This window comes from Rhinopithecus roxellana, chromosome 13 (assembly GCF_007565055.1).
Source record: "Rhinopithecus roxellana isolate Shanxi Qingling chromosome 13, ASM756505v1, whole genome shotgun sequence".
Classification (NCBI taxonomy): Eukaryota; Metazoa; Chordata; class Mammalia; order Primates; family Cercopithecidae; genus Rhinopithecus; species Rhinopithecus roxellana.
Window position 1 is genome coordinate 57,809,454 of NC_044561.1, and position 16,116 is coordinate 57,825,569.

The window sequence follows — 16,116 nt, forward strand, 5'->3', positions numbered from 1 at the left end:
CCTGCTGACCCCGTTTAACAATGAAGCACACCATGGTTAGTTCAGCTGATGTCACTCTCCCGGACTTACTGCCACCTACACAACACTGGGACTGTTTATTCTTTATTTCGTGTTCTTTATTGGAGTGTCTGTTGAAAGTAAAACCATGCAATTAGGAACAATCCAAAGGCAGCCAGCACGGAGTGAGTGCAGAGTGCAGTGGTAGGTTTGTGGTCTGGCTAGCGTCCAGGAGTGAAGTTGCAGACCTTCCCGGTGAGTGTTACAGCTCAAACGGCAGCGTGGACCCAGAGTGAGCAGCAACAATATTTATAACAAAGAACAAAGCTTCCACAGCATGGAAGGGGACCCAAACAGGTTGCAGTTGGCTGGCTCGGGCAGCCTGCTTTTATGTCCTTATCTGGCCCCACCCACATCCTGCTGATTGGTCCGTTTTACAGAGAGCTGATTGGTCCATTTTGACAGAGTGCTGATTGGTGCGTTTACAATCCTTGAGCTAGTCAGAGAGTCACAGAGTGCTAGTCCTCCAAGTCTTCACTAGATTAGCTAGATACAGAGTACCAATTGGTGTATTCACAAACCCTGAGCTAGACACAGAGTGCTGATTGGTGTATTTACAAACCCTCAGTTAGAGTGCTGATTGGTGTATTCACAAACCCTGAGCTAGACAGAGTGCTGATTGGTGTATTTACAAATCCTGAGCTAGACACAGAGTGCTGATTGGTGTATTTACAATCCTCTGGCTAGATATAAAAGTTCTCCAAGTCCCCATCCAGTTCAGGAGCCCAACTGGCTTCACCCAATGGATCCTGCACCAGGGCTCATGTGGAGCTGCCAGCCAGTCCCGAGCGGCGCCTGCATTCCTCAGCCCTTGGGCTGGCCATGGGACCAGGCACCACGGAGGAGGGGGCGGCGCCCCTCGGGGAGGCTGAGGCAGCGCGGGAGCTTACCGCAGGTGGGGAGCTCAGACGTGGCGGTCTGCAGGTCTCCAGTCCTGCCCTGCCGGGAAGCAGGTAAGGCCTGGTGAGAATTTGAGTGCAGCGCCGGCGGGCCGGCACTGCTGGGGACCCGGCGCAACCTCCGCAGCTGCTGGCCCAGGTGCTAAGCCCCTCACTGCTCTGAGCCGTCGGTGTGCGGGGCCCGCCGATCCCACGCCCACTGGAACTCACACAGGCCAGCGAGCGTAAGCCCCGGTTCCCACCCGCGCCTCTCCCTCCACACCTCCCCACAAGCAGAGGGAGGCAGCTTCGGCCTCAGCCAGCCCAGAGAGGGGCTTCCACAGTGCCGTGGCGGGCTGAAGGGCTCTTCAGGCGCGGCCAGAATGGGCGCCGAGGCCGAGGACGCGCTGAGCACAGTCCTACCATCAGGAACCTGAGGGGTCAGGGGGCCCCAGGGCCCCAGACCCTGATGTGTTCTTACTGGGCAGGGCAATAGTGGGTTTTTCCCCCTGAGGCAGGATCACTGGCTCCAGTCTGCGGCAGTCCCAAATGGATCCTCCACTACCCTACGCACCAGTCTTGGCCCAGGGTTTGCTCCTTGGTGAGAAACTCAAAGAAGTGGGCGCTGTGGCTGCGGTTGTCCTCAGCACTACGCAGATGGAGGAGATGGACGGCTGCGCGCAGGGCTCGGTGGACCCGCTCAGCGCCACGGCCAGGCCTGTACGCACTGTCACCTGCATGCGCTGAGGGGGACATGAAAAGTTTTACCTGAAGCTGGGGCCGGCAGGGCTACCTCTAGGGGACCCGACCCAAGCGCGGGAAAGCCGAAACGCGCAGTGTTCGTGGGGACAGGGATCCCAGTACAGGTCGAGGCCCCTGAAGGTCACGTTCGGCTCATGACTGGGGAGGGCGATAAGGGAAAGACGTGCGGAGGGGGAGCCGCGGGATCCTGGAGCACGGAAAGTCAGAACTTGGCGTGCGGAAAGGAGGGGGGAGTGGTCCCTGGGGAAAAGGGTCGGGGTCGCTGTGGGGGAGGCGGAGCAGGGACAGGGCTGGACCCCTGGCCCACTAACCTCCCCTCGCCCTGTGCTGCCTGGCCCACGCTGACGTCCGCAGGTTTGCCCAGGATTGAGGTAGCGGCGGCGCAGAGTCGTTTCTCCAGCCCTGCGGGCACTCGGTTGTTGGGCAAATTCCTGTCTAGCTCTAGGAAGGGTATGGCAGGCAGAGAAAGGAAAACAGCTCTTGGAGAGAAGCAGCTCTGGGTACCCGAGGCTCGCGGACCAGGGAGGAGGGGCGAGGCGCCACAGCAACCTGGCTTCTCATTGGCTGGACAGAGACTCAGCGCTCCCCAATTGGCTGCCTAGAGTATATCCCGCTTCCGCAAACAAAAGTCAGGTGTGCCGGCTCTGTTTTCCAAAAGTCCCATCGCCCCCATCCTATGTGTAGCCCCACGCACTACCAGTCTTTAACTGCGTGGTGGGTACACCCTGTCGCTTCCCCCACCCTCTTGCCTAGCACCGGGTGGATTTCCCTTAAGCTTTCCGCGCTATGGTCGCCTGGTTCCTAGCTCTGTTAAAGGTCTGAACACCCCTAACGCACAGACACACACACACACCCCTATAGGGGTCTTCCCCAAGTTCGACCCTAATAATGCAACGGAAGTTTAAATGTTTTTTGAATGATTTGCCACCATTTCGAAGTCAGGCAATTTTATATTCAGTATGAAAATCTGCGCTTCTCTTGGGCAGTCAGGAGATGTGGTTACATGTGAGGGCGCAAGTGGGGCTGGGCAGGCACCCTTGGGTTCACGACATTTCCTGTCCCCGCCTGGTCCCCACTGACATCTGCCTGTGTAGCCTCTTGTGCCGATGGTGAGCCACTGTTCACCAGGGGGTGGCAAAATGTGTTATTTAAAACATGGAAATCTGTTGGTGTGGCTTAAACATAAGTCTCTGATTAGTGTGGCAAAATCACTTGAATTGTACATTTTAAATATGATTGAAATTGTGGTCAGGCAGAGTGGCTGACACCTGTAATCTCAGCACTTTGGGAGGCCAGGAAGGGAGGATTGCTTGAGTCCAGGAGTACAAGACCAGGCTAGGCAACATAGCAAGATTCCCTTCTTTATTTTCTACAGAAAAAAAAAAAGGAATCCTGGTGTTGTGGTGTGCGCTTGTAGTTCTAGCTATCTGTGCAGCTGAGGCAGGAGGGTTGCTTGAGCCCAGGAGATCTAGGCTGCAGTGAACTGTGACTCATTTTTTCCCTGTCTCGTTGTCTGATGGGTTTCTCTTATTTTTCTTTGTTTGTTTGTTTCTGAGACAGTCTCGCTCTGACTGGAGCTTGAGTGCAGTGGTATAGTCTCAGCTCACTGCAACCTCCACCTCCCAGGCTCAAGTGATTCTCCTGTCTCAGCCTCCTGAGTGTGCTACCACACCTGACTAATTTTTGTATTTTTAATATAGAGGGGGTTTCACCGTGTTGACCGGGACTGGTCTCAAACTCCCGACCTCAAGTGATCTGCACACCTTGGCCTCCCAAAATGCTGGGATTACAAGGGTGAGCCACCACGCCAGGCCTGTCTTACGGGTTTCTAAGAGCATCCTAAAGAACATCACTTCCTTCTGACATATCTTTTACCAAGATCCCTCCCAGTTTTTTGCTTGTTTTATGTTTAATCAATTTTTTCTTACACAAGATGTCCCTGTATATGTTTTTTTTTTTGTTTGTTTATTTGTTTTGTTTTGTTTTTGAGACAGAGTTTTGCTCTTGTTGTCCAGGCTGGAGTACAATGGCGTGATCTCAGCTCACTGTAATCTCCACCTCCCGGGTTCAAGCAATTCTCCTGACTCAGCCTCCTGAGTAGCTGGGATTACAGGCATACACCACCACACCCGACTAATTTTGTAGTTTTAGTAGAGATGGGGTTTCTCCATGTTGGTCAGGCTGGTCTCAAACTCCCAACCTCAGGTGATCCACCCGCCTCTGCCTCCCAACGTGCTGGGATTACAGGCCTGAGCACCGCAGCTGGCGTGTATTGGTTTTTTCTCTGTTGAGCCCTCCCACTGTTCTGAGGCTTAGAAAGTCCTTTCATACCCAGATATCAGACGAACATTTATTGAAATGTCTCCTCACTTCTTCCTAGTTTGACTTTTTTCACTTAATACTTCTCCATCTAGGAATTATGTGTGTAGCAAAGTGAGGGTTTGTTTGTTTTCTCCCCCTAAAGGCAAGATTCCCAGGCAACCTAGAGTATGCAAAAGAGCATAGGATTAACTGCTCATAGCTCTGGAATTAAGGCACTTTAGGGGAATCATTCTTTGGCTCTGGTCCTTGGTTTCCTTTCTATGAAACAAGTTGAGTGAATTAGGCAGTCTCTGGCATTCCAGGATTTCGTCTCAGGTCTAAACAGGATTTTGTAAAGTGAAAGCACCATCCCTTGGGCATCCTGGGAGGTGTCCCTGCCCTCCATGGCTCGCCTTCTGCCACATGGCCCAGCAGCAGCTACTCTGCAGGACCGTGTGCTGCCATGACAGGTACTGATGCGCGCTGGTGCGGGCCTGCAGGTCCTGGGGATACCAGTGGTCAGGCGCTTTGTACATGCAGCTCATATGCAGCAAGATAGCCACACTGAGGGGACATGGCAGGGGCAGAAGACATGCCCTGATCACTCTTCAGGCATTTTCTGGGGCATTTTCACTATCCCCATGATGCAGAGGAGAAACGTGAGGCTCAGAGAGGTTAGGTAACTGCCCAGGGTCACACAGCCCTCCACGGGGCCAGACTATCATCTGAACTAAGGGCAGGAAGTAAGAAACAAAATGTCATGAACTTCAGCAGGGGATCAGGGAAGGCTTCCAGGAGGAAGGGGCACTCAGTATGAGTCTGAAGAATGAGAGCAAGTTGGGTATCTCCCCAACATATCCAAAGCATGGACGGGGCCAGGAGCAAGGCCAGCAGGAGAGAGCCTTCCAGGTGACATGGCAGCATTGCTTCCCACCCCGTCCCATCCCCTGTCCACCTACGGTGAAGCGTTGTGCAGTGTGACCCCCAGAGCTCATCGTGCCTCTGTGGGTGTCGGACCCTCCAGTGATCCCAGGCTCTGAATGTGAATCCAGCTCCACCACGGAGGCACTGTGTGGCCTCGGTAAAGGACGCCACCATGCAGCCAACAACCTGGAGACCGTTTTTGGCTTTCATTTTTCCTGCCCACCTCCGACCCTTCAGCAAACCCTGCAGTTAGAGTTTCAAGAAAAGTCAGAACCGACCACCATCCTGCCCCTCAACCCTGCACCACCACCACCACCTTGGTCTGGGGCTCCAACGCTGCGTGCTGGATGACTGCAGTAGCTGTCTCACCCCCACCAGGGGATCCTTTACAATGTGAGTCAGATCACAGTTCTCCTCTGCTCAAAACCCTCTGACGACTCAATCCACCTGCAGTAAGACCCAAAGCCTTCCCAGTGTCCCATGCTACCCTCTGTCCTGACCTCCTGCTCTTCCTGCTCACTGCACCCGCCCTGGCACGTTGCTCTCCAGTCTGCACCCCACGCATTTTCCCACCTGGAACCTTCACCCTCTTCCCTCCAGCCAGAACACCCTTTCCCTCATGCCTTGTGCATTCCTACAGCTCTCTGCTCAGATGCCACCTCCTCCAGGGAGTCTTCCCTCAACATCCTACTCATAACGACACATGCCCCCACTCTTACCCTGTGTATTTTTTCCATGGCATCCATCCACATCTGATATGTTACATGTTTACATGGGTTACTGTCAGCTCCCGTTGTATTAATGGAATGTGATCCCATGAGGGGAAGGGCATAGACACATTTGCTGCTCAAGCCCCAGGGCTGAAATGGGGTCTGGCCCTGGTGGATGTTTAGCAAATAGCCACTGAAGCTCGCTGAGTGGTCCCTCGACTCTCCAGGGAAACAGTACTTGCCCCACAGGGTTTGTGGGCAAAATGGTAGCACTAAGATGCCTGGTACAGCTGCTCCTCGAATCTTAGCACTCTCCTTCCTTCAGAGGGCTGGGCTGGTGGTGAGGAGGCCTGGAAGCAGACTGGGCATTTTGGCCTTCTGCAAGTCCCTCCCCTCCTCCAGCCTCAGTTTCCTCATTTGTACAATGCAGGAGGGGACTTCTATAGTCCCTCTCAACACTGGGCACCTCTGCCTGCCTCAGCCCATTCTTCACCCTGGGGCTGGTGCAGAGCCCACAGTCCATGATCCAAGCCATCAACAGTGAACAGACAGATGACTGACTGGCCCCACAAGGCCTGGCAGCAGCCCAGGGACCGGTAACCTCTCAGCCAAGGTGAAGTCCCCATCCTTCAAGGCCTGGCACCTTCCTCAGAGGGTTCACCTGGGCAAAAGCAACGCTGTGTTGCTGGCCTGCAGGCGAGATCAGAGAGGTGAGTGGGGAGAACCCTGAGTTCTCTGAGGTCTCTGCCCACCCACACCCCAAAATCCCAGCACCAGCTTTCTGAGGCCCCATGTCTGGGAGGCATCAGGGAAGAGGAGGCCTCTCTGCTAGTCACTGGATCACAGACCCTGACCCCATCAGAGGTCCGCCTTTCCTGTGTCCAGCTCCTTGAAACATGGGTCAAGGACAATTCCCTGGAGCTGTAATTCACACCCCACCCCCAGTCAGTTCCATCCATAGGTCAGACCCCTCCAGCCTCCTCCCTGAGCTCTAGGCTTGCCCCCTCTGATTCAGCTTCCTATCCCAGCTGGTGACTTAGGACCTTCTGACCAGGCTGGGTGACCTGTCTACACCCCAGAGACCCAGCGACACATTTTCCCAACCGTCAGACCAACCTCATTCTTGCTGGGAATCCCTGCCCCGTTCAGCCACTCAGCCTCCAGTGGCTCAGCTCTTCTTCCTTTCCTATGCCAAACTCTCAAGGCTGCCTCCCCACTGGGGGTTCCCAGGTCTGACTCACTTTAGCACTTCAGGCCAGTGCTGGAGGCCGCATTAGGTGCCTGGTTAATGTGTTTGGATTGGAGGGTCTCAGTCGAGCCAGGCTCCAGTCTGATCACAGGCCTACGTGTGGGCCTCTTTGCCCTTCTGCTGAATGGACATGCACACCGCTGCCCATTCTCCCTCCACAAACTGCCTCTGTGTCCAGCCCCTGTTCTGCAGCAGGTGGCTCACGCTGGTTGTACCAAGGTCAGCAAGGGCTACCAAGGGCAGCAATTGCGAAAGGTCAGCTAAGCAGAGGGGCCTCCTTCTGGCCTGCCCAGGGGATTCTGACTCTGCTGTCTGTCCTACTGCCCAGTTATAGCCCTGCCTCCTCCACTGAATTCTGCTCCAGTTGCATCTCTCCGTGCCAGCAAACACTGGAGCTCAGGGTGAGGGGGCTGGCCTCCCCCACTGCCCTGCCACAGGGCCCTCCCACCTCTAGCCTCTAGGAGTAGAGGGGTGAGAACCCCCATGCGATAGAGCAAGTCAGATGCAGGAAAAATAAAAAGCAGAATACCAAGAAACACATAAAAATGGAAGAGACCCAGGGCCAGACACGGTGGTGCATGTCTGTAATACCAACACCTTAGAAGGCTGAGGCAGGCAGATCACTTGAGCTCAGGAGTTCAAGACCAGCCTGGTCTACATGGCAAAATCACGTGTCTACACATACCAAAAAAAAAAGTAACTGGGCGCGGTGGCGTGCCTGTAGTCCCAACTACTCTACTTGGGAGCAGTAAGTTGGGAGGATGGCTTGAACCTGAGAGGTCAAGGCCTGCAGTGAGCCGGGATCATGCCACTGCCCTCTAGCCTGGGCTACAGAGTGAGACCCTGTCAAAAATAAATAAATAAATAATAAAAAAGTGGAAGAGACACAGGCAGGGGTAGACAGGGACTATTTTACTTAGGAAACAAAGAGGCAGTTTCATTGTTTTTTCCAAGCACATGCAGTGAAGATATTCTGGCCCCACTCCATTTCCCTACCCTCCTTCTGCACCTGCTCTGCCCTCTCTTAACCTGTATTTTTTTTTTTTTTTTTTTGAGACGGAGTCTCGCTCTGTCGCCCAGGCTGGAGTGCAGTGGCCGGATCTCAGCTCACTGCAAGCTCCGCCTCCCGGGTTTACGCCATTCTCCTGCCTCAGCCTCCTGAGTAGCTGGGACTACAGGCGCGCGCCACATCGCCCGGCTAATTTTTTTTTTTTTTTATTAGTAGAGACGGGGTTTCACCGTGTTAGCCAGGATGGTCTCGATCTCCTGACCTCGTGATCCGCCCGTCTCGGCCTCCCAAAGTGCTGGGATTACAGGCTTGAGCCACCGCGCCCGGCCTTAACCTGTATTTTGAAGAATGTTTTGTATTCACAAAGCAAAGATAAAGCCTCGATTAAAATAAGACAACCAGCGGGGCATGGCAGCTCATGCCTGTAATCTCAACACTTTGGGAGGCCAAGACAAGAGGATCGCTTGAGCCCAGGAGTTCTAGGCCAGCCTGGGAAACACAGCAAGACCTCCTCTCAGTAATAATAATAATAACAATAAATTGGCCAGGCATATCGGTAGGCACCTGTACTCCCAGCTACTTGAGGGTCTGAGGCGGGAGGATCGCTTAAGCCTGGAAGGTCGAGGCTGCAGTGAGCCGTGATTGTGACACTGCACTCCAGCCTGAGTGATAAGAGTTAGATCCTGTCTCCAAAAGGTAAAAATAATAAAATAGAAAATTATGCAATAGTTTCCACATTGGAGAGTCTGATTCTTCATATTAGTCTGTATTCCTGGCCCGACTGCAAAGCAGTGTGGACAGGCAGGGATCCGCAGCCGGTATACCCTGGGCCCAGCTGCCAAGCCCACCTTTAGTCAGATCCACTGTGGGAAGCCCGAAGGGGGTGCCGTTCTTCTTGGTGAAGATGTAGACTGCATGGCAGGGCTGGGATAGCAGGTCCAGGTACAGCTCCAGACCCATGGCAGGGGCAATGGGGTGGGGTGTGGAAGGGCAGACCTAAACCTAGGGAACGGGTCCTGGGGACAAGCCCCGGGGACAGGCCCAGAAACAGGAACTGTGGGCAGGAATGGCTGGTGGGGGGTGGCGGGCAGCAACGGCTGGGGCTAGGTGGGGGCCGAGCCTGCAGCAGTGCACCACACCAGGAGCCCTGAGTCCGGCCATGCCCTCTTCACTCATCCGTTGGCTCCGGAGAACTTTGGGTCAGTCAGTGGCGTGTCTGCTCCCTCACCACCCCTTTCTGGGAATCTAGGCTGCAGGTATATTTCCCACTAAAAGGGAAGAGAAGAAAGGCGGTGCAGCAGCCTCCTTGCCCAGTGCCTGGGCCCAGTGCCCAGGATGGAGGCCAGAGAGGAAGGGTAGCTGGCTGCCTGCGGGGCTGCCAGCCGCACACCTCATGAAGGAAAGAGCTGTCCCTCCCCAGTCGTATTTATTACAGTCCAGCTAATGCCTCCCCCAGATGGCTGAGGCCCTGTGAGGCCTACCTGGAGGTTTTACAACAATGCCTGGCATCTCACAGTAAATTAATCAACATGATAGGAGTTTTGCAAAAGAGAAAAGATTTATTCACAGGGCACCAAGCAAGGATGTGGGATAACAGCTCTCAAATCCACCTCCCTGAAAACAAGGCTTAGGGATAAGCCTTGCTTCCAAGCAACAGAGCACAGACCCCAGCCACACTCAAGGGGAGGGGGCTATACAAGGACGTGAATACCAGTCTGCCTGCCTCGTGGGCCTACAACGCAGCAGGGCCATGCACTTGGTTTAAAGCTTTGCTGTTGCCATCTTGACATTCTTAACAATTTAAAAATAAGGGTCCCCACATTTTCCTGTGTAGCCAGTCCTGTCCAAGGAGTCCGAAGAGCTCATGAGGGTGGACAAGGCACTGTCTGCTCTGGGCAGTGATGTGGCCACTAACAGCTGTTCTCCCGTCTCCCAGCCCCTACCCCAGGGCCACACCTTCCCCTGGTCTCTCACATTCTTTTTTTTTTTTTTTTAAGACAGGGTCCTGCTGTTACCCAGGCTGGAGTGAGTGCAGTGGTGCAAATTTAGCTTACTGCAGCCTCGACCTGGGCTCAAACAATCCTTCTGCCTCAGCCTCCTGTGTAGCTCAGACCACCAGAGCATGTCACCATGCTCGGCTGATTTTTTGACTTTGTAGAAATGGGGTTGCACTTTGTTTCCCAGGGTGGCCTCAAATTCCTGGGCTCAAGTGTGATTCTCCCACCTCAGCCTCCCAAAGTGCTGGGATTACAAAGATGTGATCCACCGACCCTGGCCTCTCTCACATTCTTGACATTTAAAGTTACTGTCATTGACAAGGAACATGGTTACACTCAAATTTACTCAAGAAAAGAACTCTTTTCTCCATTAAAGAGATGTGTGGCCTAGCTGCTTCCTACTCTAGTTGAGGTCTTCTTTTTCCTTTTTCTTCTTCTCTCTTGTTTTTTAAAGACGAGGTCCTGCTATGTTGCCCAGGCTGGTCTCACAGTTCTAGCCTCAAGAGACCCTCCTGCCTTGTCCTCCCAAAGTGTTGGGATTACGGGTGTGAGCCACTCTGTCCAGCCTCAAACTGTGGTCATTAGATCAGCAGCAGCAGCAGCAGCAGCGTTGCCTGGGAGCTTGTTAGAAATATACTACCAGGCTCCCACCCCTAAACCCAGACCTACTGAATCAGACAGAGTCTGTATTTTCATAAGATCCTCAGGCGATCCAAATGCGCCTTAAACCTGGAGGAGCTTTGATCCAGAACCTGGGCTGGAGGCCACCGGGGGCCACCCTGTTCCTCACAGACTGCAAGGCACGTTTTTTTTCTTGACTCTTCTCTCTGTCCCAATGTCTCCTTCTCTCTGTGTCTGACCCTGAGGACCCTATGACATCTTCTCAGGGGAGTTTCTACTGCCAAAGGGCTGATTCTCTAGAATCTGATGGGCTCTTCTAGACACCAATCTCTACCTGGGCTCTTGTTGAAGAAGCCAAGCAGCTCATTGGTTGGAAATCACATGCTATAAAACATGGCCGTCTTCCAAGCCGTATGTGTGGACAAGGAGATAGGGACAAGAAGGCATATCACATTCTGATACCTGGGTCAAAGTGTCTCCTCAGGCTCCCAGGATACACTTTCATGGGGAGTTTTCCTCCCTTCCCCCAATGTGGTCACTCATAACTTTACACCCAACAGTCAAACAGGAGTGGAAGCTTCAGGATTTCATCCAAAGAATAGGCTAGGCTGTGGGGCTGAGTAAAAGGCACTGGGAGACTGTAAGGAGCGTGCGGGGGGCCCGGAAGGGAAACTACGCGGCGAAGGTGACCGGGGAACGAGCATTTCAGATCTGCTTGGTAGACCTGGTGCACCACCACCATGTTGGCTGCAAGGCTAGTGTGTCTCCGGACACTACCTTCTAGGGTTTTCCACCCAGCTTTCACCAAGGCCTCCCCTGTTGTGAAGAATTCCATCACGAAGAATCAATGGCTGTTAACACCCAGCAGGGAATATGCCACCAAAACAAGATTTGGGATCTGGCGTGGGAGAACTGGTCAAGAACTCAAAGAGGCAGCATTTGAACCATCAATGGAAAAAATATTTAAAATTGATCAGATGGGAAGATGGTTTGTTGCTGGAGGGGCTGCTGTTGGTCTTGGAGCATTGTGCTACTATGGGTTGGGACTGTCTAATGAGATTGGAGCTATTGAAAAGGCTGTAATTTGGCCTCAGTATGTGAAGGATAGAATTCATTCCACCTATATGTACTTAGCAGGGAGTATTGGTTTAACAGCTTTGTCTGCCATAGCAATAAGCAGAACGCCTGTTCTCATGAACTTCATGATGAGAGGCTCTTTGGTGACAATTGGTATGACCTTTGCAGCCATGGTTGGAGCTGGAATGCTGGTACGATCAATACCATATGACCAGAGCCCAGACCCAAAGCATCTTGCCTGGTTGCTACATTCTGGTGTGATGGGTGCAGTGGTGGCTCCTCTGACAATATTAGGGGGTCCTCTTCTCATCAGAGCTGAATGGTACACAGCTGGCATTGTGGGAGGCCTCTCCACTGTGGCCATGTGTACGCCCAGTGAAAAGTTTCTGGACATGGGTGCGCCCCTGGGAGTGGGCCTGGGTTTCGTCTTTGTGTCCTCACTGGGATCTATGTTTCTTCCACCTACCACTGTGGCTGGTGCCACTCTTTACTCAGTGGCAATGTATGGTGGATTAGTTCTTTTCAGCATGTTCCTCTTGTATGATACCCAGAAAGTAATCAAGCGTGCAGAAGTGTTACCAGCGTATGGAGTTCAAAAATATGATCCCATTAACTCGATGCTGAATATCTACATGGATACATTAAATATATTTATACGAGTTGCAACTATGCTAGCAACTGGAAGCAACAGAAAGAAATGAAGTGACTCAGCGTCTGGCTTCTCTGCTACATCAAACATCTTGCTTGTTTAATGGGGCAGATATGCATTAAATAGTTTGTACAAGCAGCTTTCGTTGAAGTTTAGAAGATAGAACATGTCATCATGTTTAAATGTTCCAGTAATGTGATGCCTCAGGTCTGCTTTTTTTTTTTTGGAGAATAAATGCAGTAATCCACTCCCAAATAAGCACACACATTTTCAATTCTCATGTTTGAGTGCTTTTAAAACGTTGTAGTGAATGTGAAAACTAAAGTTTGTATCATGAGAATGTGTTTTTTCTACTTTAAAATTTAGTAGGTTTGCTAAGTAGGTAAAATTTAGCAAACCTGTGTTTGCATAGTTTTTGGAGTGCAGAATATTGTAATTAATGTCATAAGTGATTTGGGGCTTTGGTAAAGGGACCAGAGAGAAGGAGTCACCTGCAGTCTTTTTTTAAAATACTTAGGTCTTATCAGGTATGTGACTGATTAGTGAGGAGCCAGTAAGAAACACCTGGGTATTTGGAAACAAATGATCATTGTTACATTCATCTGCTGAACTTAACAAAACTGTTAATCCTGAAACAGACACAGATGATGCATTCTCCTGCTGTTGCTTCTCAGTGCTGTCTTTCCAATATAGATGTGGTCATGTTTGACTTGTTAGGAAAGTACAGAATGTTAATCATACAGAGAATCCTTGATGGAATTATATATGTGTGTTTTACTTTTGAATGTTACAAAAGGAAATAACTTTAAAACTATTCTCAAGAGAAAATATTCAAAGCATGAAATATGTTGCTTTTTCCAGAATACAAATAGTATACTCATGAAAAAAAAAAAAAAAGGCACTGGACTGCAGTAGGTCTTACTCCAAGATGGCCAAATGGAAGGGTTTTTAGCTTTCTTTGTTTTTGTTTTATATCTTGAGATAAATATTCAATTTCTACACTTTAGAATAGAGAGTCACAATTTATGTTTCATATTTTTGTAGCTGCTTCCATATGCTTTTGAACAATGTAATCTTATTTTCATTATGATATGTAATTCCCGTACCATAATATCCACCCTTTCAAAGTATACTTTCAAATTCAATTGGTTTAAAACCAATTCAGTGGTTTTTAGTATATTAACAAGTTTTGTCACCATCACAGTTATCTAATTCTAGATCATTTTCATCACCCCAAAAAGAAACTCTGTACCCAATAAAGAGTGACTCCCCATTTTCCCTCTTCCCCTAGCTCCTGGTTACCATTCATCTACTTTCTACCTCTGTGGACAGGAAGTATCTGCCTATTCTGGAGATTTCATTCAAATGGAATAATGAAATATGTGGCCTTTTATGACTGGCTTCTTTCATTTAGCATAATGTTGTCAAGGTTCATCCATGTTGTAGCATATCACAGTACTTCATCCCTTCCTATGGCTGAATAATATTCAATTGTATGGACTTTTTAGCAAAACATTCTAATTTTTACTTCTCTACTGTGCTTATTGTTTGTCTTTCTCCACAACAATGTGAGCACTAAAGGTAGAGATTTTTGTCTATTTTGTTCACTACTGCTTCCTCTGCACCAAAAACATTGCCTGGTTGTGGGTACTTCTCTAGTTTTAGGGAGGAAAAGACAAGATATAGGTCCTGACTCCAGTTCTGCCTCTCATTCATATGCTACTCTGAGGATTCCTTCCCCTTGAAGAATTTTTTTCTTCATCTACAAAATGGGGATAATAATGCTACTCACCAGGGTGGTTGTGAGGATTAAACAAGGTAAAAGATGTAAAATTGCATCTTAGTTATCAGATAGTTTTTTGTTCCCATCCAGCTCCAATGAGGGTGAGGATTTGCTCTGGGCTCTGGGCTTCTAATGGGCAGACAGCTTCCTCCATGGTGTTTGTGGCTGTAGAGCCTAGCACAGTCCCTCAAGAAAAGCTTTTTTTTTTTTTTTTTTTTTGAGACGGAGTCTTGCTCTGTCGCCCAGGCTGGAGTGCAGTGGCGCCATCTCGGCTCACTGCAAGCTCTGCCTCCCGGGTTCAGGCCATTCTCCTGCCTCAGCCTCCCCAGTAGCTGGGACTACAGGTGCCCGCTACCACGCCCAGCTAATTTTTAAAAAAAATTTTTTAGTAGAGATGGGGTTTCACCATGTTAGCCAGGATGGTCTCGATCTCCTGACCTCGTGATCCGCCCGTCTCAGCCTCCCAAAGTGCTGGGATTACAGGCATGAGCCACCACGCCCGGCCAATTGATTTTTTTATGTTGAACTGCATTTGTACTCCTGGGATAAATCCTACCTGGTCAAGGTGTATAATCCTTTTAATATGCTGCTGTATTTGATTTGCTAATATTTTGCTGAGGATTTCTACATCTATATTTATAAGCATATTGCTTTGTAACTTTATTTTCTTGTAATGTCTTTTGCTCTTTGGTGTCAGAGTAATTCTGGCCTCATAGAATGAATTGAAAAATATTTCTTCCTGTTCTATTTTTTGGAAGAGTTTGTGAAGGCTTTGTGCTAGTTCTTCAAGCTTTTGGTTGAATTCACCAGTAAAACCATCTGGTCCTGGGCTTTTTTTTTGTGGAATTTTAAAAAATAATTAATATTTTAATCTCTTTATTTGTTACAAGTCTATTAAAATTTTATCTTTCTCCTTAAGTCAGTTTTGGTAGATTTTGTGTTTCTAAAATGTTCTCATTTCATCTAGGTTGTCTAAATTGTTCAGATACAATTATTCATAGTATTTCTTTCTAAACCTTTGTATTTCTCTATGACCAATGTGATGCCTCCATTTCATTTTTTTGTTTTTGTTTTTGTTCGTTTTTTGAGATAAGGTTTTTCTGTGTTGCCCAGGCTGGAGTGCAGTGGTGCAATCATTGCTCAGTGTAACCTTGAACTCTTGGACGAGTGATCCTCCCACCTCAGTCACCCAATAAGCTAAGACTACAGGCGTGCACCACCACACTCAGCTAATTAAAAAAAAATTTTTTTTTTTTCTTTTAGAAAAAAGTCTCACTGTGTTACCCAGGCTGGTCTCAATCTCCTGGCCTCAAGTGATCCTTCTGCCTCTGCTTTCTGAAGTGCTGGGATTACAGGTGTGAGCTATTGCACCCAGCCTGCACTTTCTTTCTTGGTGAATAATTTGAGCCTTATTTTTTTCACTTGGCTATTCTAAGTAAGGGTTTGCCAATTTTGTTGATCTTTGCAAAGATCCAATTTTTGGTTTTATTGATTTTCTCTATTGCTTTTCTATTTTCTGTTTCATTTATCTCCATTCTAATCTTTATTATTTCCTGTTTTCTACTGGTGTTGGGTTTAGTTTGCTCTTATTTTTCTAGTTCCTTAAGGTATAAAGTTAGGTTATTGATTCAAGATTGTTCTTCTTTAACTTATGTGTTTAAAGCTATAAATTTTGCTGTTAGCCCTGCTTCTGCTGCATCCTATAAATTTGGCCATGTTGTGTTTTCATTTTTATTCATTCAAGATACATTTTAACTTCCCTTGTGATTTCTTCTTTGACCCACTGGTTGTTTAAGAGTGTGTTGTTTAATTTCTATGTGCTTGTTAATTTTCCACTTTTCTCTCTGTTCTTGATTTCTAACTTGATTCCATTGTGTCCAGAGAACATACTTTGTATGATTTCAATCTTCTTAAATTTGAGACTTAGGACCAATTATATGCTCTATACTGGAGAATATTCCATGTGCTCTTTAGAAAAATCCTTATTCTGCTCTTGTCGGGTAGAACATTTTGTTCATGTCTAGTGTGTGCGATTGGTTTATAGTGCTTTTCAAGTCCTCTATTTCCTTGATGATCTTCTGTAGTTTCTCTATATATTA

General features: G+C 49.0%; 1 non-coding gene and 2 pseudogenes across 2 annotated transcripts; 1 reads left to right on the forward strand and 2 right to left on the reverse strand.

The window, feature by feature from the left end:
* Positions 1-934: 934 nt before the first annotated feature.
* Positions 935-2,174, reverse strand: LOC104667424. Its single transcript, XR_004052669.1, has 3 exons — positions 2,009-2,174; positions 1,510-1,678; positions 935-996 (listed from the first exon to the last, which is right to left on the reverse strand). It is a non-coding gene; the product is annotated as a D-dopachrome tautomerase like (transcript).
* Positions 2,175-4,155: 1,981 nt separating this feature from the next.
* LOC115892038 lies at positions 4,156-8,850 on the reverse strand (annotated as a pseudogene).
* Positions 8,851-11,164: 2,314 nt separating this feature from the next.
* On the forward strand, positions 11,165-13,117 carry LOC104667411 (annotated as a pseudogene). Its single transcript, XR_748670.2, has one exon. The product of XR_748670.2 is annotated as a growth hormone-inducible transmembrane protein pseudogene (transcript).
* The last annotated feature ends 2,999 nt before the right edge of the window (positions 13,118-16,116 follow it).